General features: G+C 38.7%; 1 long non-coding RNA gene across 1 annotated transcript; it reads left to right on the top strand.

Annotated features, from left to right (window-relative positions):
• Positions 1 to 11,857: 11,857 nt before the first annotated feature.
• Positions 11,858 to 21,218, top strand: LOC113950632. The gene is made up of 4 exons (XR_003528815.1): positions 11,858 to 11,964; positions 12,077 to 12,218; positions 18,187 to 18,340; positions 19,533 to 21,218. It is a non-coding gene; the product is annotated as an uncharacterized LOC113950632 (long non-coding RNA).
• Positions 21,219 to 21,966: the final 748 nt, after the last annotated feature.

Below are 21,966 nucleotides of genomic sequence, written 5' to 3'. Positions count from 1 at the left end.
GAATGAAGACAAAACCCTGATCTGGCATCTGCTAATTAGTCAAGCTCTAATACCATACAAATTGCAACTCTGGGGCAGCAACTTGCCTTGTTCAACACCACATTCTCTCACTATCATTTGTGAATAGCAAATCAAGCACTCCCTTACCACAGAAAGAAATGTCTTCTTGACAGTATCCAGGCTTACACTCTGCACAAAAAGGCCTCACAAATGTACCAGCTTTAATGGTAAAACTATTCTTACCCCTTTGAACACTAAGAATATCTTTGGTGTTCCTCCCAATCTCTGAGGAGTTTGCTGGAACTCCTTTATAGCAACTAAGGAGTTTACTTCCACCAGGTACAACAAATTTTATCCCACCCCAAAGCAAAAGCTTTGTACCTAATAAAAGTAAAGTTATACAAAGAAACATAGGGAGGATTTCAATAAAATAGAACTGGCTGCAATAAACTGGAGTAAACTTTATGTAGTAAGTGTACTTACTCTCCATTGCACAGTCCTATAGTGCTCACAGACCAGGAAGGGAAGAATGCAGCCGAAAATATGGAAGAAAGAATATCTTCTACTGACTAGGACTAAGTGTGCTAGAAACAAAACTATGAAAACATGCCCTACTGTTTGTATCTTACTCAAAGATCTAAATATCCAGGTTTTTATCAGGTCTGCATACAAAGTGTTTCAATTTTTCAGTTCATGGGATAGTTTAGGTTGGAAAAGACCTTTAAGATCATCAAGTCCAACCATTAAAAAACCAGCACTACCAAGTCTACCACTAAACCATATCCCCAAATACCCCATCTACACATCCTTTAAATAGCTCCAGGGATGGTGACTCCACCAATTCCTTAGGCAGCCCATTCCTGTGCTTGACAGGTGAATGTTTTTTCCCTGATATCCAATCTAAACCTCCCCTGGCACAATCCAAGACTGTTTCCTCTTATCCTGTCACTTGTAAATTGGAAGAAGAGACTGACCCCCACCTGGCTAAAAACCCCTTTCAGGTGGTTGTAGAGAGTGATAAGGTCTTCCCCGAGCCTCCTTTTCTCCAGGCTAAACAACCCCAGCTCCCTCAGCTGCTCCTCATCAGACTTGTGCTCCAGACCCTTCCCCAGCTCTGTTGCCCTTCCCAGGACTTGCTCCAGCACCTCAATGTCTTTCTTGTAGTGAGGGGTCCAGAACTGCACACAAGATTTGAGGTGTGCCAGTACGGAGGGGCAATCACAGCCCTGGTCCTGCTGGCCACATCATTACTGATATAGGCCGGGGTTCCATTGGCCCTCTGGGCAAAACGTGGCACTTTGCCCCATTGAACATCATACAACTGATCTTGTCACATAAATCCAGCCTGTCCAGATCCCTCTGCAGGGCCCTTCTGCCCTCCAGTAGATCAACATTCCTGCCTAACTTGGCACTGTCTGTGAACCAACCAAGGGTGCACTGATACCCTCCTCCAGGTTGTCCACAAAGCTGGCCCCAGTCCTGACCACTGGTTTCATTTCCATTCCCCACCACTCTCTGGGCCAGGCCATCCAGACTGTTTTTCACCTAGTGAAGAATTCCTGTCCAGGAAACGGGCAGCCAGCTTCTCTAGGAGAATGCTGTGGGAAACGGTTTCAAATTCATGCTAATCATCATCATTCATCATCCTGTAGCAGGAAAACTGAGATATTTTCCTTGCCTATTGTACCCTGCAGCATACAGAAACTATGTGCTGTTAATCCCTGTCTTCTTGACCACCACTCACTCATTACTGGTTGATAGAATTCCTCAAAGCAGCCAGTGAATGTGAAAAAGTTCACCACCGGCTACTTTATGTAAGAACATAGGAGTTTCACAAGCAACAGGGACTAATAGGCCTTTTTTTTTTTCAGTTGAAACAAAATTATTTATACCAGTTTTCATACTTTGCTCCTTTGAGATTCCAGTTGTAAGCCAAATTCTTTATTAGAATTGTATAACAACAAGATAAAAACTGTGTAGAAAGAAAAGTCAGCTGAATGAAGACAAGTGAAAAAAAAGGGAGAACCATCATTGCTGGAAAGAAAAGATCAGATATTGGTCATGGAGAGGAACTGAGATACATGATACATACCACTGATTTAAACTTAACTCCTTAACTCATGTAGATTTGACTTATGTAGGTTTTTTTTCCTTATTTAACGATGGGATTATGTAAAAAAATTGAAAGATTAAAGAGAAAAAAAACTTGTGAAGCCACATAGTTTGTATGACACTTCAAGGGCAAAAAGTATATGAAACACTGCGATATCATGTTGAGCCACATTTCCATTATTAATAACAAAATAATCAGGTGTAGCTAATTAAAAAAAGGAAAATATCAAGGTATCTAAGCAATATCTAATACATACGATCAATATAGAAAGACCTAGATTTGTGACATCTTAAAGTTTCAGTCTACTACTTCAAGCAGAGCATCCTACATTGCACTGTCAGTGTTCTATTGCAGGTTGCTGCAGTGCCATCAAAAGCATCACTACCTCCTGTGGGGATCCCCAGGAAAACAGCAAGTGCATCTCAGGGGGTGAGATCAGTGTCTAACATCTTAATTAAATGGAACAGCTTCTGATATTCACTGTTTAAAGGGGGAAAAATGTAGGATTCAACATAAGGCAATCTCATTAATTAATTTACTAAAATAGCCATTTGCATATATGTAATGTTCTTAGGCCTAGGAATCTCGAAGAGGTTAAAGTATTAAAAATTAAGGCTTGTAACCAGGATCGTAAAAACAGTTATGTAGCAAATCTGTAGCACTGCAAGGTTAAGTTACTTGTTAATGGCCGTAGATCAAACTGCAGTTTGTTTTTCCATTGCTTAGCAGCCATAAGAGGATAGAGGAATTATTGACCATTGTTTAACACTTTGTTCATTTATAATCCAGTTGTTTTTACAGTAAGTTTGCTTTACATGCCTCAGCTACACACTGTTATTTCTACTCACAAAGCTTTTTAACAGCTTAATCTCTCTCACTGTTCAATACAGTCATTTTTATCCTAAAATACATTTTATCCTGTCCTGTTTTCTGCTATCAGTTCTTCCATCTCAGTGTCATAATTATGCTTTGGAGCAGGCTGCTCTCACAGTAAAATGACTGTACTGAGGGCAAATGAATCCCAAACTCATCCCATTGTTGTAATCTTAATAAGCTAATACATTTAAGAAGCCATATATTTTAGCACTGCTGTTTCAGTGAGAAGGTGGTGCAAACTGTGATGATGTGTCTTCAAATCCAAGAACCAAATGCAGAGCCAAATGCAACTTTCTTCTACATCCTGTTATTATCACTCAGTACAGTGTTTGTGGTTTACCTGCTGTTCTAGAAACACCTCCTTCTGCGTCCGAACAGCCCCCTGTGGAAACCAGGCTGGAAGCTACTGATCACTTTAGTTTTAATTGCAAAATTGCAAATTCATTTTCCTACTTGTAAACTTTTATTATTCAGACAGAGAATCAAGCAGGGGGAAAACTTTGACTTAGAGTGACTTATTATGTTCTCCCAGCAAGTAGTGCCTGCTACAAATGGACTGCTTGCAGGTACAGTATACACTGAAGTTTGCAATACAAGCTCATATTAATTAATTTGAAGAAAACAGGATTCATTCTACAAAGTTTCTTAAATAGAAAGCATACTACCATTATTTGCACCAAGTATTATGGGTACATTAATAAGGTCCACAATGTCTGTGGATCAGGTATTGAGGCAGAGATGGAGCATATTAGCTAGCAACTACATGGTATTTTCTGCAAACAACTATGAACAGCAAATTAAGTTAATTATAATCACTATTATCATCACCTCTAACTGTAAGCCAAATGATTGAATTATTTTTCATTTACAACTGCACTGATATGTTTTGGTCCCCTACTGTAATACAGTAATGAAAATACTTTGGGAGAAAAATAATTGAAATAGTTGGTATAACAATGTAAGCCTGTAGGCAGAAGCATTCTAAATCCCTGGTAAGTAATTGAATGAAAATTGAATGAAAAACTGTTGACAATGGAAAACTTTGTTGACTCTTGTTGTGATATGTAAAGTAGGACAGGGGGCATTTAAGAGAGCCATAGGCATTTCCAAAACAACGGACAGAGAAATATGCAAAACTTAAACAGGGAACAGAAGAAACAGCCTAAGGGACAGTCTGCTATGGTGTAAAAGGTGGAATTTTCAGTGAGAAATACTATTCATAAGACTTGTGCATTCTTACTACTGATGAGAAAACTAGTAAAGATGAGCCTCATGCAACTTCACAAATATGTCTCTATTCTTATACAAGAGGTGTATTGGGGTTGTGTGGCAAGGTAGTGGGGGGAGATACAGGTGGCTTCTGTGAGAAACTGCTCTGTTTCTGTTCTGTAAGAAAGCCCATTTTCAACAGAGGCAATGCCAGCCAAGGGGACCTGCTGCTGTCCAAGGCCAAGAGATGGTGGTAAAGCCTCTGGGATAACGTATTTAAGAAGGAAGAGGGAAAAAAAGCCTCCTGCAGAACAGCAGCTGGAGAGAGGAGTGACATATGTGAGAGAAACACCAAGGTCAGTAAGGAAGAAGGGCGAGAGGCTGCTGCAGGAGCCAGAGCAGAGATTCCCCTGCAGCCTTTGGTGCAGACCAGGCAGGAGCAGAGATCCACCTGTAGTATGTGGAGGACCCATTGCCGGAGTAGGTGGATGCTCCATCCCTGGAAGAGTTCAAGGCCAAGCTGGATGGAGCTCTGAGCAACCTGGTCTACTGGCAGGGGGTTGGAACAAGATGGTCTTTAAGGCCCTTTCCAACCCAAACCGTTCTATGATTCTATGCCCAGAGGAGACTCAGACCTCCACAGGAAGCCTGCACTGAAGCAGGTTCCGGGCAAGACCAGTGGATATGTGAAGAGAGGAACTCACACTGGGGCAGGAGAAGAGCATCAGGAGGAAGGAGTGGTAGAGACGTGTGATGAACTGACTGCACTCCCCTTCCCTGTCCCCCTGCACTGTTCAGGGGAAGAAATTGAAAGTGAAAAGAAACTGGGAGTGAAGCTGAGCCCAGGAAGAAGGAGGAGTGAGTGGGAGGTCTTTTAAGGTTTGGTTTTATTTTTTATTACCCTACTCTGATTTGGCTGGTAATAAATTAAATTAATTTCCCCAAGTTGAGTCCTTTTTGTGCATTGACAGTAACTGATGAGTAATCTCTCCCTGTCCTTATCTCAACCCATGAGTCTTTTTTACATTTTCTCTCCCTCTGTTCATCTGAAGTGGCTTGGTGGGCACTTTGGTGAACCCACCACAAGAGATAAGCATACAACAAACACAGGGACATAAAGAAAGAAAAAAAAACCAGAGCTGCAAAACTGAGTTAACAGTCTGTGACACAATAGTTCCAACTCTAGTTCAAGTGCAAGCTTAGACACACAGCAAGCAACTTTGCTCAAGAAATTTTTCACCTCTGAAGTGCACGTAGGCAGCATATTCCCCCTCCTCTCTGCAGGAGAGCAGCAAGAATTGTCTTCAAATTTCAATTTAAGATGAAGTGTTTACACTTGTTGTTTTCTTTGCTGGGAGCCCTTTTTTTTCCTCCTCTTCATGAGTGCTTCTAAAACCCACTTATTCTATTTTTCTCTAAAGTATATTACAAATCATCTAATCTGGTGAGAAGGAGGAACTTCTGGGGTGAAGGCAAAACTTCTTCACTCCTTCCCTGACTGCAGGGAGCTTCTACTTACCAGAGCTTTAATTCCTTGTGCTGACCACTGTTTATTCCATTCTTACTCTCCTCTCTGTCCACTTCATTTGTATTTTCCCCACTTCCCCTAGGCAGTGTAAGTGATAGAGTATTTTTTAATATTTTTTTTTCTTTTAAGCAGAGCCAAGTTATTAACACATATTTCACTTCTCAGTTGGACCTCCTAATAAGCTAGTTACTGCTTAGAGCCAGGCTAATTAGGAGAGGAGTCAGGATGTCCAGCAGAGAACCGACACAAAAATAAAAAACAGACTAAAAAGTGAGGCTGAAGCTCAATAATATGGTCAGGAAAGCAGATACACCAATGGAACAGTGTAGAGTTGGGCAAGTTCCTATTCACCAGCCCACCAAGTCACTGGAGACTAGGACAAAGATTTAGCATTAACTAGCACAGTTCTTTTCATGTCCAATTTTGTTACAGAAAAATATTTTTTAAACAAACGCAAAGAAGTTTGGCTGGTTTGTAAGCACAGCCAGCTGATTAACATGCAGTACAGCACCTTTTAATGCAGCATGGCCCTAAATTTTAAATGTATTGGTTTGCAACTGCTGCACTTGTTCTGACTTACACTACTTTAACTGAAGTGCTCAAACTCATACTCTTGTTTCTTCTCTATAGTCTCAATAGCAGCACAGACATACCTCACATTAAGGAGATGAAGACCCTTACTCTGGGAATAATCATGTTCAAAAAGTCAGAGCCCAAGGAAAAAGCACCTGACAGGGAGTGCCAGGGGAACCAAGAGTGAGCCACCCCAGCAACAAAAACCCATCAGGCAGAGGAAATGAGTGCAGCCACCAGGATGAGGACAAAGCACAGGAGGGCTGCAGGGAAATCACTGGCAGATAATCCATAGCTGCTATTTCCAGTCATTCTGTAAAATGCCAAACTTTTATTGGTTCCAAAGAATGACATAAGACAACAAGGCTTCATAAAGCAGGAATAAGAAGGTTGTAAAAGACCATGCAAGCAGACCACAGTTTCAGTGCTGCTGTAATTCCTTAATATCTGTGACAAATAGACCCTCTAAAGCATCTTGTAGTGATTCACTTAATACCTGTGAGATTTGTGTAAAGGGGCATGAAGTGCTGTGATTTCTCTAGCAAGCACTAGAAAGCCTTTTTTTCTGTGCAAAATGTGTCTCAACCAAAATGAGATTTTTTTAGGTTTTCTTCTAAACTGTGTAATCTTAACTTTCATCTGGTTCAGTACCTCTTCCAACATTTTACATGTGTTCTCAAAAAAGAACTCCTAAAACCACTATTTCAGACATTTGTCTGTATTCCTTGGGTGAATTTTATTAGGCCTGAAACTTTGAAAATATTGGGTTAATTTAAGTGATATAGCTTTCCCGTTTTTTCTTTTTTATTCTAGACAGCTCTTGTCTATATATTTCTGGTGCTAATTTTTCTACTATGTGATCTTCGTTTAGTTTTTTGAGGAAGAAATAAACAAAATTATATTAGAGTCCTTTCCTTTGGCATTGTCAGCTTCTAGTTTTCCCTCTACCTCAAATAATATATTCCTCAAATACAATATTTCTCATTCCCAATCAATCATAACAGTTGTAATTTTTGTAGTGTGTAGTATTTAGAAATACTTCTTAAGCCAGAGAGTTTGAATGACTATAAAATGTACATCCATATTACACGGTCAATGGAGTAACTGCATAAATAAATCAGATTACACTCCTATCTATAAGCAAAAAGTGGTAGAAGAATATTTATCATCATTTGTCCTCCATTTCTTTATCTGTGGGTAAAGGCTTATGGAGCTCAGTGTGATATACTTCTTACACAGCTTTAGAGCAATGAACAAGCCTTAAGTCTACCAAGCATTGGTTGCTCGTTTGCTTACCAGATGCTAATCTTGATAGCAAACCACCTTCCCAGCTCTGGTCTGGCTGCTGCCTCCAGTGTGCCTCCCTAGCATCTAAGCCATTGCAAAATTCCTGCTCAGAAGAGGTGGAGAGCAATTGTGGAGATTTGTATATCAACTCTGCCTTTTTTCAGTAGAAGCTATCACAATATTTCTGCTTCTTGAAACATAAGTCAAGTGTAGCCATTTCACCGCAGGCAAAGAGTTAAAAGAAGGAACAACAAGGCTCATGAAAATCAGAAAAAGAAAATACTGTAAATCCTTCTACTTCCTTAGTCATGGGAACCATACGAGGCAGAAAACAAAATCGTCCAAGACTCATAAAAAACCACAATTCACACAGAATGCAAGAAACATAAATATATTACTGAGGATGATATATGCACAAGTTGCTATCAACCTCAGTATTATGCCAAAATGGAAAAGACTGTCCAGGTATCAGCATGTGGCACACAAAACATATTTTTTGGTTTGTTTCTTATTCTCCCACCTTTCTCTCCTCAAAAAACTCCAGATATATTCATGAATGCTTTGCAAAAGAAATTCAGACAAGCATCACGAGATAGATTATTTCTACTGGTCAAATTCATAAGCCTTTCTATACCCCAATATTAAATATGCACAGTAAAAAAGCATTATGATTAAATTGGAAAGACAAAGGGAATAAATAACATCCGTTAAAGTTTCAGGTTATACTATGGAAAGACATTCAACACACAAATTTAGTACTTATGCATGAAAATCCAATTGACACAATAGGTTATAGCCATTCCAAAGAACCTATTACGGCCCATCATGTAAATGGTTACACATAACGACACAGCCATTACGGTCTGCGGGGCTTTGCAACGGTGAATTAAAAATTCTCTACCAAGAACAGACTTTGAGCGAATAGGCTCAAAGGAGCTGTTGCAATAAACTATGCCAAGACCTGTCTTAGTAACTCCCAATTATACATTAGCCCTCTAACGCAAGCTGAATTGCTGAATTTTGGAAAGGTTTAGTTACAGCACAGAAAACAGAATTAAAAGTCGGAATCCTTGAATATGTACATATAGGTATCGCTGTCCTTTGAGGTTTCAGGTAAGAGAAGAAGCTGTCTCAGATGTCAGTGGCACATAACTCTTAGAGAGTAGATTCTCTCTTTTCCCCTTTGTCCCAGTCCTATCATGTAGGGCATTTACACAGCAATGGAAATAAGATCAGGGCCACTACCACCTCTTTTAAACTGCTTTGCATTTGTATGTCTGTGTCTTATCTTTAGCACAGAACAAATCTGCTTATGGAAAATAATGTAACACGAACACTGCCCATGAAATCTTGGACCTCCTACTACTTTCCTTAGGGGAAACAATAAAACTTAGGCATATTTATTAATAATATATCATTTTTCCATTGCACCTCTCAGTTGCACAGTTGCTGCAAAGTAGTATTTTACTCACTGGATGGGTGGCTAACGTGGTAAAAGAACTATCTAAACAAAAAGGCAAGAAAGCTAAAATCTGAACACTGTGTGCACCTAGTTCTGTCTTGTACTAACCAGTGAGTTATTAGTGATGCTTCAGTTAATGTGTATGTTCTTGCCAAGATCTCTGTGCACTTTCCTTGACAGGATGCTTTTCTTTCAACAAAGTCCCTAGATAGGAGTAAAGACTGTTTAAAGGAAGGTTGTCTTTTCAAACCTTTCAAACGATTACAGCATTGTCTGATTTTGAGAAGCCTATTTTTAAACATAAAAGGGGCCTCATCATCACACCTTAAAAGCACCTGCATTCTAAAACTTTTGCTAGATTTTTGCTGAAACCTAAATGTCAGCTCCCCATATATTAAAGCCCAATTTTTCCTTTAATACTCCTGACTTTCTAAACCCCTTCCCCAGACAGTAACATTACACACATTTTTCAAGGATGTGTGAGTTTTTGCTGATGGCCTGTAGTTCCCCAGATACTCACCCATCTGGTATTCCTTTTAGGATATTTCTCTGTAGACGGATAAGACTGAAATTTGGATCAACTGTATAAAATCCCTGTGCATCCCCTGGCTATCCATGGTGATAGCAGCCTTCTGTACCCAGTAGTTCTTAAGAGATGCCATTTGCAGTGCATGGTGTTGTGCAACAGCCGAGCAAAGCTCCCAGTTTCCATTTCAGGTAAACACTGACTCAGATCACTTGAATAGGGCAACATTTTATCAATATCACTGAGAGATCAGAGCCTGTCTAAATCCACAAGCTTTAAGGTTTTTATTAATTATTGTGGGGCTGATGGAAGCCTATGTTTCTTTTCAAACAAATTATCTTTCAAACATCTCTATCTCAGCTCTCTTTGTTTTTTTCTCCTGGGTTGCCTCTTTATTTTCATGGGAGAAAAAAAAATATGTTAAGTTCTTTACATGCAATAGGCAGGCACTGAACTGTGAGCATAGCCAAATCCCATGGTGACTGGATGTCCACAGCCCAATTTACTTCACTCCTCCTTTCAATAAGCAGGCAAGGCAAAGAATGGAACAATTTTGCTTATCTACTGGTTGCTGCCCTGTTTCAGCAATGGGTGGGGAGGCAGCACCATCTCTCAATCTGTGCAGACATTTTTCAGCTGCATGCTCTGAAATTGTAATTTTGAGATGTTTATAAATAAGTAAAAACCCGCCTGTATTTAATGCAATGTGATATTTGCATAATTACTTTTCAAGGTAATGAGTATAACAGAAGCCAAATCACAGACGGTTGAATATCTTTAGAGCAGCCTGTGCCAACAAATAAACACAGAACTCATATCAAATTGCAAAGCAGTTTAGAACCAGAGTAATTTATTTAGGGAACAATAAGCATCTCTTTGTGTTGGGCAGGTGGCCAAGGTGAACAAACGAGAGACATATATGCAATTGAATATTAGATGAGCCATCATTTCATTTCACCACCATTTATCTCTTGGAGTATCTGTAACCAACCCTGCTGAATAAAACGTTACAGAATAAAGGTGGCTGTCAAACCACCTCCTCCAAAGCCAAGCAAACAGTTGGGCCGAAGCAAATAACAACAATTGAAAGGAAATACTCTCTTTGTTAGGTGATGAAATCAAGACCAACATCAGCCCAGCACACAAAGAGCTGGTCAGTGACATCTCTGACTCCCTGCATAGATGATAAATTATCCAGCAGGTGGGAGGTGGGTGAGAGGTGCAGATGGCTAACCTGTATAGACACAAAGCAAGCAACTGGCCCACCTGCACAGCCAACCCCAGAGACAGAGGGGCATCAACTACTAAGTCAAGGTATGACAATGCTTTATCATCCACTTACTGCATAATGCATCAGGGAGTAATTAATATCAATATTATTCAAGGGTCTGCAGTGTCTTCTTCAAGACCATTACAGAACTTTGGAGAACACTGGTCCATCAGTAAGACATTATTTCTACACAAGAAGAGGTAGTGGTCTTTGGGGTCATGAATGTTTTGACAATTCTGACTGAAAATATTCCCAATTTTCTAACATAGTTACTGTTTGGAATGGGAAGAGACTCACATTGCACCTCTGTACAATGTGTAAAAGTGACTTGATAGATGAATTGAACTTATGAAACACCCAAATCCAGGTATTACTTTAACACATTTCACAACATTTTAAGAAAATAAAGCAGAGCAATAAATATGTAAACAATTTTAAACACAGCCTGTTAAAACTGTCTGGTTTAGACTATAATGTTATGATCTAGTGCTGCTGAGAAATATGTTCTAAAAGCTGGGAGGTTCTTCAATCACAATTAGAAGAGGACACAGTTTTAAAAAGAGAATTAACAAAATGTTTTGAATAAAGTCTCTTTTTTTAATAAATGCAAACTCAAAACTTTTAGTCTCTCAAAATGCTTCTTAAGCTAAAACCATTCAGATAATACAGAGTTTTTAAATAGAAGCAGAACTCTCTCTGTATATATAAATACATATGAGAAAAGACAGACTAGATATTAGCAAATAAAAATTACAATATAGGGAAAACACATGTCCGTGTAAAGATTTTGGCTACTTGCTCCTGGCGTAGAAAACAGATTCAGAAGTGATGTGTAACTGGAAGAAAATTCAGGCTCTGAAATTCCACGGTAAGCTGTATACAGTAAAAGACAAATGAAACTACTGGAGATCAGAGAGGATTCATTTACACTGAAAGATTGAACATTAACTTGTCTGTTGTGCTACTGAGGACCTCAAGCTTCCACTAACATTACCAGGAATGTTAATGTGTGTAGGAGAACAAAGTACTCAATATCCATCTAAGTGACAGCAAAGCAAGAAAAAGTAACAGCCTGCCTGAAAGGTGTAAACATCTGAGAGGAAAAGGAATAACTTAGCAGGTAGCATCATGACACCACGGTGTTCAGAAAGTACTGCTTTGACCTAAGCAGCTGGTGTTATACAAAATTTAAATCAACAGTGAATATGTTATGTATTGCAAATTTTTTTCAGGGACAAAACTGTTTCCAATGATGCCCAGCATTAGAGGGTGTCCACAGGACTGCCAGTCTCATCCAGTGAGGAATATTTCAGCTTAAGGAAGAGAAGGAGAACTTTAAAAGGACATTTCCTGGAATATGCATGCCACAGAAAGGTAATCTGTCAGATTGAAAGCTCAAAACAGAAAAATCTTGTCCCATTAACAGCTCAACAAGAGATCAGAGCAGCATGACCAGAGCCCACTACCATGGCCATATAGCAAACCTATTGCTCAAATACCTGGGAAATCACTTTGATTTTGTTTCCTGGCATGAATTCTTGCTTTGTAAAATGTTTTGCTTTCTCAGCTGCACAGAATTTGTGTTTCAACCATTTATTACTTTGCTAGATTCAAAGTGCTTCAAAAATTCGTAAGAAAATTTGGTTCCTTCCCCTGCATTTCTTTTGCTATACATATGTTAAACAACAATTCAGAGAGAAATTTCAATTGTCAAGAGCTCTTGTAGCCATACATCAATCTTTTTAATAGAGTTCACTGGGTTTTTTTTCCCCTTCCTCACAATAGTAACTAAGACAGACTCTATAAATTCTGGGATTTTGGTCTGCAAATAAAAATCTCCTGGACGTGCCCTCACATTTATGAATGTGTTAGTAACTATGAGATTTTTGCATTGCTTGCTTTTAGCAGCTCATGGCAGGAAATAAATAATAGTAAATCTAAGATCAAGTCATTAATTCTACTGTAACTCAAATGCAGTAAGAATATATCACAAGACTCAAAGACTCATAAGCTGAAGGGGAAAAGGTTTCTTTTTTTTTTTTTTTAAAGAATCTCAAAGCATGCATTCCCAAAATCATTTAGACATACCAGTGACTTCTCTAGGATTACCTTTTTTTTTCCCCAGAAAGCACTCTGAGCAGAAATGACATTGTATTTGCTGGCAATTTTACCCTTTGAAACGTTAGCTTTTCATCAGAAAGTCCTCACAGAAAGCATTATTTCTTCATTTTAATCTTACTGAATATATACCTGATTTACTCAGCCAGCTCTGAATGGGCAAACCCTTGTTCTCCCTACACTGTTTATCTGAAGGTGAGAAGTCAAAATGGGGTCATAAGAAAACCTAACCATCCAGAAACCAATTTTTCAAAGCAATTTCTGACCATCATGAGACAATACAAACTAATGATGCAGAACTCGATGCTCTAAGAACTCCTCTTAAGCTAAAGAACCAGTGGCTTTTGGTCATGAATTCTAAGCACTCTGAACTCGGTGCACAACAGGTGGGCTGAGTGCTCTTGGATCACAGCTCACAAAGTGATCTGTGTAAGGAGGGGTAGGTTACAAAAGCTCTGCCTACTGTGCTACCCAATGTCTTGACCAGGGATCAGCAGCAGACAGAAGAGTACAGGAATGGTGATAGTTTCCAAACTTTCATAAGGCATGGCTTAAGGGTTTTGCCAACCACAGGGAGCTTCTTGATATCCAAGAGCTCACAAGAATTTTTTTTCTTTGAATTTGTGTCCTGCTATTTAGAGCCCCTGACAACATTTTGCCTGTGTTAGATACCTCTATGGCAAGGACTTTCACCCCCTTCAGCAGCAAAATCAAACCTGAGTTTAGAAGTTCATAATACTGGCCTGATGTTTAAAATTTCCTTCTACCAGATAAAGCATCTAACATTGCTTAACTTCTTTACAGATGTCTATAATTATGCAAAAATATAATCCCAACAAGTAACTCATACGGAACTGAAATAAGACATCTGTAAAGGGACTTTCTAACAGAAATGCCAAGCGAATCTTGGTGAATCTTTTTTATAACTTATCAGGAGTGATATCTGGAAATTTGAAAGGTAATATTCATTAAGAGAGTTAAGTTTTTCCCTAATTCACCTGTGTTCTGTTGCCGTGGGATTTATGGTGCTGAAAAAATCTCCAGAGCAGTTAATTAGGGGTGAGATAAGAAAGGGTTTATTTGCCAAGGCAGAAGATGTTACAAGATGCCTGCCGGTCGTGCCTGAGTGGTTACATTTTATAATACCATCCAGCCAATCCCAGATGTGTCCACCCTGTGGCCTTTACTCTGGTACGCCCTGGGTCCACCCCCTTAAAATGGGTCTGGGGTGTATTTCGGGACCCCCCCATTCATCCCATCTTCACCATCATCAGAGCACAAAGGGTACATAGTTACCTAATTCTTGACCTATTCTGTGGTTTAGGCCCTGATACGCTGTTCTACCAACAATCTAGGCCTTGCCTTGACAAAAGACTAAACATTTCTGCTGTGTTCAGAAGTAGGATTGATATAGGGAGCATAGAATGGGGTAAGAGGGTTAAGGAATGCGTAAACAAGGGTGCTAGAGGGAAAGGGATAAGGGACAAGGGACAAAGGAGGGAGGGTTGCTGCTTTTAGAATCTACTTTTAAAACTTACAAGGCTTACAAATATTAGAAAAATAAAAAAACCATTAGGGGCTTAAGGCATCAGTTCATATATGTTTACATATGCCTGAGTGATCTTCTTTTTAATATTAAGACTTGCCTAGCTTTCTTTTGGGCAGTTATACCTTCTTAATTTTCCCCAAGGTTTATTTAGAAGTAGATATGTGGACAAGAAAATGCTTTAGATAATTCTTTTAAAAACTCTGCAGTACAAGTTACCTCTACTTGTTAAATTCTAAAAATTCCATTTTAGGGAGTGATATTCATCAGTCTTGTTGTCACTGGTGAAAAAATAAAATAGAAATCTATCTGGAGGACAAATCATGGAGTTGTGTCTCCCAGTCAAGCAGAAGCAAGTTCTGCATTTTCTGCATTTCCACAAACTTACTCCACCCTAAAGGTACCCTATGGTAGGAATTTAGAAGTGGATGAGGCCATCACATTGTGGAGCAATTTGGTAAAAGATTCTGGTGATATTATTTTGTACAGGTCTTTTCTCATCAAACACTTACCTAGTGAATTATTCACTGAGGAATAAACTTCAAGCAAGCCCTCATTCGCATCCCACTTTTGCTATAAAACTAGAAATCAAATCATCACAAGCTTATCCAGCCAAACATCTACTTGAATTAGTTAAACACATTAAAAGTAGCTAAAACAAAATAAAACAATAAAAAAGCCCTCTCAGCCGAATTTATTCTTAATTAGAGACAACAGACCAACTGTGCTGTGCACCTCAGGAAACTTCAGGGGCTGCAGAAAGCTCCAGATTAGATCACTGTTTATCCTTCACAAATCCATCAGGAATTTTGCTCGGCTACAGAAATGTTTTGCCTCGTGTTCCAGGCGGAGTTTCTCTAGATGGTCAATCAGAAAATTCTGCTCACAGTGTTGTTACTCTTCGCCTCTTCTCAAAATTTTCTCCCAAAGTAAAAAAAATTAGTTATTTCTGAGTGAAGAAGTGAGACTGAGAGAGTGATTTAAAAAGTCCAAGGTAATATATATCCAGAGGTTACGAATGTTTGCTCTCTCTCAAGCCCAAATCACTTCCCTTTCCCTACCAGCAAATGTATTTGACAACAAAGGCATCCACAGTACTTAACACAGCACGTGAAAATTAATACAACACTGAAAGTGAGCTGATAGAACAGCCTATTCAATGGGATATTCTAAACTCAGTATTATGTTAATGAAATAATTTACATTTTATTAACATGGGAAGTGATAGTCTGGTTGTGTCTGCTCAGTCCAGAACTCTGTGAAGTCTCCTGGCACCTACTGGAGGATGGAGACAACCAACACATAAATACTGGGAAAATACGAGCTCAACTAATCAGCCAATGGAAAGTTTACTCAATTCTTATTTCCCATCCCCAGACTGGGGTGGGGGTGCAGAAAAACAAGGAAAACAAGACAACTTCTGCTATAAGAGTATGACTTCAGGGTACTGTAACCTCCGCAATGCTACAGTGTCCTTTTCTTAACAGCACGGAAGGAAGGCAGAGTAATGACCCTTTTTTCTTGCACACATGCAGAGACTCTCACAATTCACAATCTCAAAGTTGCAGAAGGGGGTAACTATTGCTAAACTTTGTAGAGCTGACAGTTACAGAGGAGTAAGAAGGTTTCTGCATCATTCCTGGTCACCATCGGCATGAAGACAAGAAAGAGTTAAGCTGAGCTTTTAAAACTTGGAAAACCTACATTACTTCTGGCAACTTGTACATTCAAAGTTTCATTCAGACCTATTTGTAAATTAATTTAATACATCAGGGCCACCCCACCCCATCTTTTATATAACAATACAATCAATATATAATCACATTTCCATTATTTCAATTTCCTTCCCTGGTTAGATGGAAGTGCAATTGGAAAGCTGAGGACATTTCCTCAGTGTTTCAGTGAAAAACATTTTCAGGATAGATCTTGAGCAATCTTAACCACTACTTGTCTGATCAAAAACCCTCAATTAAGCTTTGCACAAAGGGCTGGATGGAACTAAAATCAAATAATATTCATTTCATCGCCCAATAAAAGCAACTCCTAGCTAGCTGTATCATTAGCTCAATTTCAAATGCAAACCCTGGTACTCAACAGAGAAGAATGATTCTTATTTCAAGGGTGTTTTCTCACCTCCTGCCAATGTGAGACTAGTCAGCACGACATTGATTAGAGGAACTGAAAGTGTCAGAGACGTTGAAAGGGAATGGATGACAATTTCATGGTAATTGAAGATTAATTATATTTTTCTAGCAAATAATCACTACAAGTGCAATGTTTCATTTTAAAAAAAAAAGGATTGGACGAACCACCTTTTATTTTCTTTATCATAAAACCTAATTAAACACTTATAGAAACAAATATATGTATATATATATATATATATTATTCTGGCTACTTTATACAGTCCTCTCTTCCTCAGGCTCCTAATTGGGTCTTCTCTCTCAGGTTCCTCCTGCCTACAGGTTACACAGCAGAATATAAACTCACTGCTCTGGGCTGAGTTCTAGCAGCACAGGGCACCTAAAAGCAGATGTTGCAATACCTGCCCCTGTACTGTGAAATGTGTTGTTCCATTTATTATAATTTCACTTATCCTGGGGACTGTATGCATTAACCAGGGCAGGTATGAGTTTACAAAAGTCCTGTACTTGTCTTTCTTTTCCAGAGGCAGTTATAACCTACTTTCTCTCATTACCTTGTACATTTGAAGGTAAATAACTTCAGCTAGAAAATCTCTCCGAGAGCACATTGCTTGGCTCAGTTTCACTGGCCAGCCAAGCTTGCTAAAGAATACATTTTAATAGGCTACCATCTGCAACCTTCCCATTATAGCCTCTCTTCCAGGATGTGTGATATGTGACAACTTTGTTAAATGCCTATAGGAGTAATCTACCATGCAACATTATTTCAGAGTGTCACACACTGGAATTCAAATTATACCATTCCTCTCTCAAAAGAAAATTACCATAACTTCAAGGAGGAAAGTAATTCTGAGAGTTATGATGTATTTGAACCCAAGTTTAAATCTCTATATTAAAACCAAAATAATTTTGTGGCTTAAGGGGCACTCAGAGGAAGGCGATCAAGCAAGAGGAAACAGAAATTTCCAAGCACTTGCAACTTCCCTAGCAAATCTTGCTCGCCGTTGCAAGGGACAGAGTTCAGTGGTTCAATTCTCTTCTTCCTCCTACAGCTGCTGAGAATGCAGATGACCATTAATGGTTTGGGTTGGAAGGGACCCCAAAGATCATCTCTTTCCAATCCCCTGCCATGCACAGGGACACCTTCCACTATCCCAGGTTGCTCAGAGCCCCGTCCAACCTGGCACTGAACACTTCCAGGGATGGGACATGCACAACTTCTCCGGCCAATCTATTCAGTGCCTCACCACCCTCACAGGGAGGAATTTCTTCCTAAAATCCAGTCTAACCCTGTCCTCCGTCAGTTTAAAGCCATTAACCCTTTGTCCTATCACTACACGTCCTTGTCTCTAGACTTCTTATTAGATAATGATATCACAGGCATTGACTTAGTACCTTCAAATTCTATTTCACATCATCTCAGTCCTTGGAATCACATTTTTCTGTAGGTTTTTTCTTTCCAGTGTATAGAATACAGATTCACCAAGAGTTTTAAAAATTATTTCCTTAATAGTTCTATTTCCTCCCTTCACAGATACTAATTAATTTTGCCCTGCCTTTCAAGCATGAAGATTTCATTGCAGAAACATCAACAAGTCAATAATCAAGCACAGAGAATCTACTGTGCTAGGTGCTGGGGATGGATACTGTGATGAAAGTTTTTCAGAAGGCAAAAAGAAAGTGTAAAGGTCAGTATAGCTCTTCGCACTGACATTTAATTTTCTCATTCTATTTAACTATGCAGATCTCAAAGTGCGCTGGGAAGATAAAAACAGGATTTATGTTGTGAAACTTGAAGTTAAAGTCAAGGACCAAAAAATCTTGAAGCAAAGTTAAAGATCTGGTACAAAAGAAAACAAACAGTGTGAAATAAAATAAAAACTACAGCAGGCCAAACTTGACCAAACAAATAAACCACCCTGGGAAAACACATATGTTTTAACATTGGGTGCACAATGTACTAACAGAGAGTTGGGTAGAATTCTTTCCCTCGGAAGCTCTTCCCCACCACATGCATTAAAGGTATTTACAGCAGTGCAGGCACGAGCTCAGTTTCCCCTGAGAAGACTACAGGCCACAGGATAGGAAAATGTATGTCCTTATGGATCAATGAATAATAGCAATCTCTTCATCCTCACAAGCTGCAGTGGAAATTAACTCATAGAAACACGTGCAATTGATTTTCATTACCAACCCCCATTATTATCAGCTGTCAAAAATCATCTTTTGTAAGGGGCTTCAAATGAATTTTCCACTTAAAATAACATTATCACCCTCAGAGAAAAAAAGTAATGGGCACAGAGTATTTCACCATTCACAAATTATCTTTACCTTCTAAATTAGAGCAGTTCCTTCAAAACTTTTTTTTAGGCGAAAGCTGCAGTTCTGATTAGTCCTGACTCCGTGGTGGATGTTCACTGTTAGACATCTAAATTAGAAACTAATTTTGAAAATGCATCTTAATATTAAATGCAGATTAGATGCCAAACTTTAGGCACCTGGGGACGAAATATATGAACTTTCAGTAACATTAATATTAGAACATAGTCTTTCACTACTTTTTTTCTATGCACACTTCAACGAAATGCGACGTTATGGGAACACAAGCAAGGATTTTTAATATGTTTCAAGTTCTGTTAAGCTATGCTGTTAAGCCTTAATTGTTAGTGAATCCTATGTGAATATTACACAGCTCTCACAGCATTTTGTCAGCCATATAATGCCTTTTTGTGTCAACAGACATTTAAGGGTACCTAAATATATATGGCAAAGTCCAGAATGAAATTGAGCTAATATTTTGGGTCCTGAGAAGCTAACAAGAACCTGACAAGCACTAATGAGTTCCTGTGTTCATTCTGCTTTCTTCTCTTCTCCATCTAGAAAAAGAGATGAACTGCCATCTGCTATTAGGTAGCCACCAACGGTGAAGATGTTCCAAAATACATTTCACTTGCACAAGAAAGAAGAGCATTGAGCTAAAAATGTTAGATCAGCACATCTGGACCTCAGTGGCTTGGTCCAATATCCCATAAATTTAAGGATAGGTATGAAAAACTCAGAACCTCTTCTTCTATCCCACTATATAATAAGGAATCTCTAGTTAAACATTAATCAGCAGAAGATGCTTTTTCCATACCAGCTCTCACTATTAATGACTCCTGCACTGTTTATGAACCTTAGTGGGAGAACGCTCTGCTTTCATTGGTACCACTAAGGAGTGTATATGTGTCCAGGTAGTGAGGAGAGACCACTGCCCCACTGTCGTAATGGAACACATGATCTGGAGTGAAGTACTATCCCAAAAGACTGGCAGAAACAGCAGATGAATTCTAGGACAAAAATGAAGCTAGAATGTTCTGATACCACCCAGATATAGACAATGCTGCTACCAAAGATTTAGAGGCATGGAAAAGAAAATGAAAACCCTATGTTTATTTATTCTATACTTTCTTATATTTCATAACTATTACGTTCTTCTGTCACCAGCTATTAAACTCTTAGGAAACCTAGGCCCTGAGTAGTGCAGCTCAAAATCATGTATCCTGGAACTTGGCTTCTATGAGCAAAGGATACTAATTTAGAGTACCTAAATCTTCCTTAACCTTTTATTAATATCCAAACCTCTACCTTCAGCCTTATAGATTTTCTTAAAACCTCAGTTTAGAACAGAGTTGATTTTAACTCTTCTTCTAACAGATCAATAGCTGTCCTTTCCTACCTGGAAAGATAGTCTTTTATACACCTCTCAAGAATGAGCCTTCTCCTATAAGACAAGAAACAAGACCCGTTAAACAAGACTCCTAATTTCTCTGTATGAGACAAGTGTTAATATGAGAAAAGTTTTATTTTTTTCTAAAAGAGAGACCCAAGTGTCAGGTGAAGGAATTTTTGGATACTGAAACTACATTACTATGTAAACATAAAGATTAGGAGTCATAACTCTACAACCACAAAAGGGGATTTCTCTATGATGTTAAACATCAGTCTAATTAGATATGGAAACAACAAGTTACTTTGCATAAGCAAGGCAGACCTTGCAGTTCAAGAGTGCCATAATACTGAGTTAAAAGTTCCTGTTCAAAATCAGTCAGAACAGGTATTTAAAAATAGGTACAACTAATAAATTGAATTAGTCTTCTTATTGTTTAATAAGAAAAAAAGATGCTTTGTCAGAAATGCACTTATTATCAGACTTTCTGTCCAAAAACTTTGAGTTAAGGTTCTGTCTTAATATTAGATAAAATTCTAGAAATAGGAAACAAATCAGACACCTGTTTTAGTGCCAAGAAAGATATTCACTAACTCTAAAATATGAAAGACTCATAGAAGCTAGTGAGCTACATACTGTAGCTGTCTTATCTGACCAGCACTGTAACATAGTCTGCAAAATGTGTTTTCACCTTCTTAGACATCAATTTTTCTATATAAGATTTCAGTGGGGTCCTTAAATTGTAAATATCTCCAGCATTTAATTACATGTACTACTGATTACAAATTTGATAAGGTTTCAATACTCAGCTGCAAAATCTATTTTTTATCTAGGGAGATGAAAGGCATCTTCTTCCTCACAACAGATATACTGGCACAGCTGCCAACAAATAATTGTCACGAAAGGCAGGCATGGCTTTGATGCTTAAATCATGTCATCCTTTACTTATCACGTACTAGATTAAACTCAAAGCCTCATTACAGTTGTGATCATTAAATTCAACCTGGTTAAAACATTGTCACTCTCTCCTGGCTTACATCTCCCAAGGTAGCTGCTTTCTTTGGGTGGAATGAATCTCTGAAACGATGGGGTAAAGCACATCAGACATAACAGAGTCATCCAATCAGCTACTGCAGACAACCACATCACATAACTCTGAGCATAATAAAATCCATCCTAACACCAAATGTGCTCATGTCCCCTCTGCTCCTGTAAATGGCCACTCCAGATCCTAATTCCATTCATAGTTCTTCCTAATTTCCACCATAAATTTATTCAGGGGCACTGGGTACTCATTTTTTGTTATGTCAGCATTGTTCATCATCTACAATAGCTCTTCCAACCTCCACAGTGTTTAAACCTCAAGTTTTTAGAGACAAAAATAAGATCTTCTCTCTACCTTTGTGTTTTGGCTTGAAATATTAATTTTAAACATGAAGATATTGATCCCCTTACTGCCCCTTTCTGCTGTTCTGTGAGGGGGGAAGAGAAAGCAAAGAAAGCAGGACTCTCTTCTAAAACCATTCCCTTTAGGAGCAAACTTGACTCCTCTAAGGACAAAATGAAACTTGTATTTCCTTGCCATGTGCAGTAAGAACATACATG

Source organism: Corapipo altera, unplaced genomic scaffold (assembly GCF_003945725.1).
Source record: "Corapipo altera isolate COAL_440 unplaced genomic scaffold, ASM394572v1 54, whole genome shotgun sequence".
In the NCBI taxonomy this organism is placed as follows: domain Eukaryota; kingdom Metazoa; phylum Chordata; class Aves; order Passeriformes; family Pipridae; genus Corapipo; species Corapipo altera.
The sequence above is the reverse complement of the archived record's forward strand: the minus strand, read 5'-3'. Positions and strand labels throughout refer to the sequence as shown.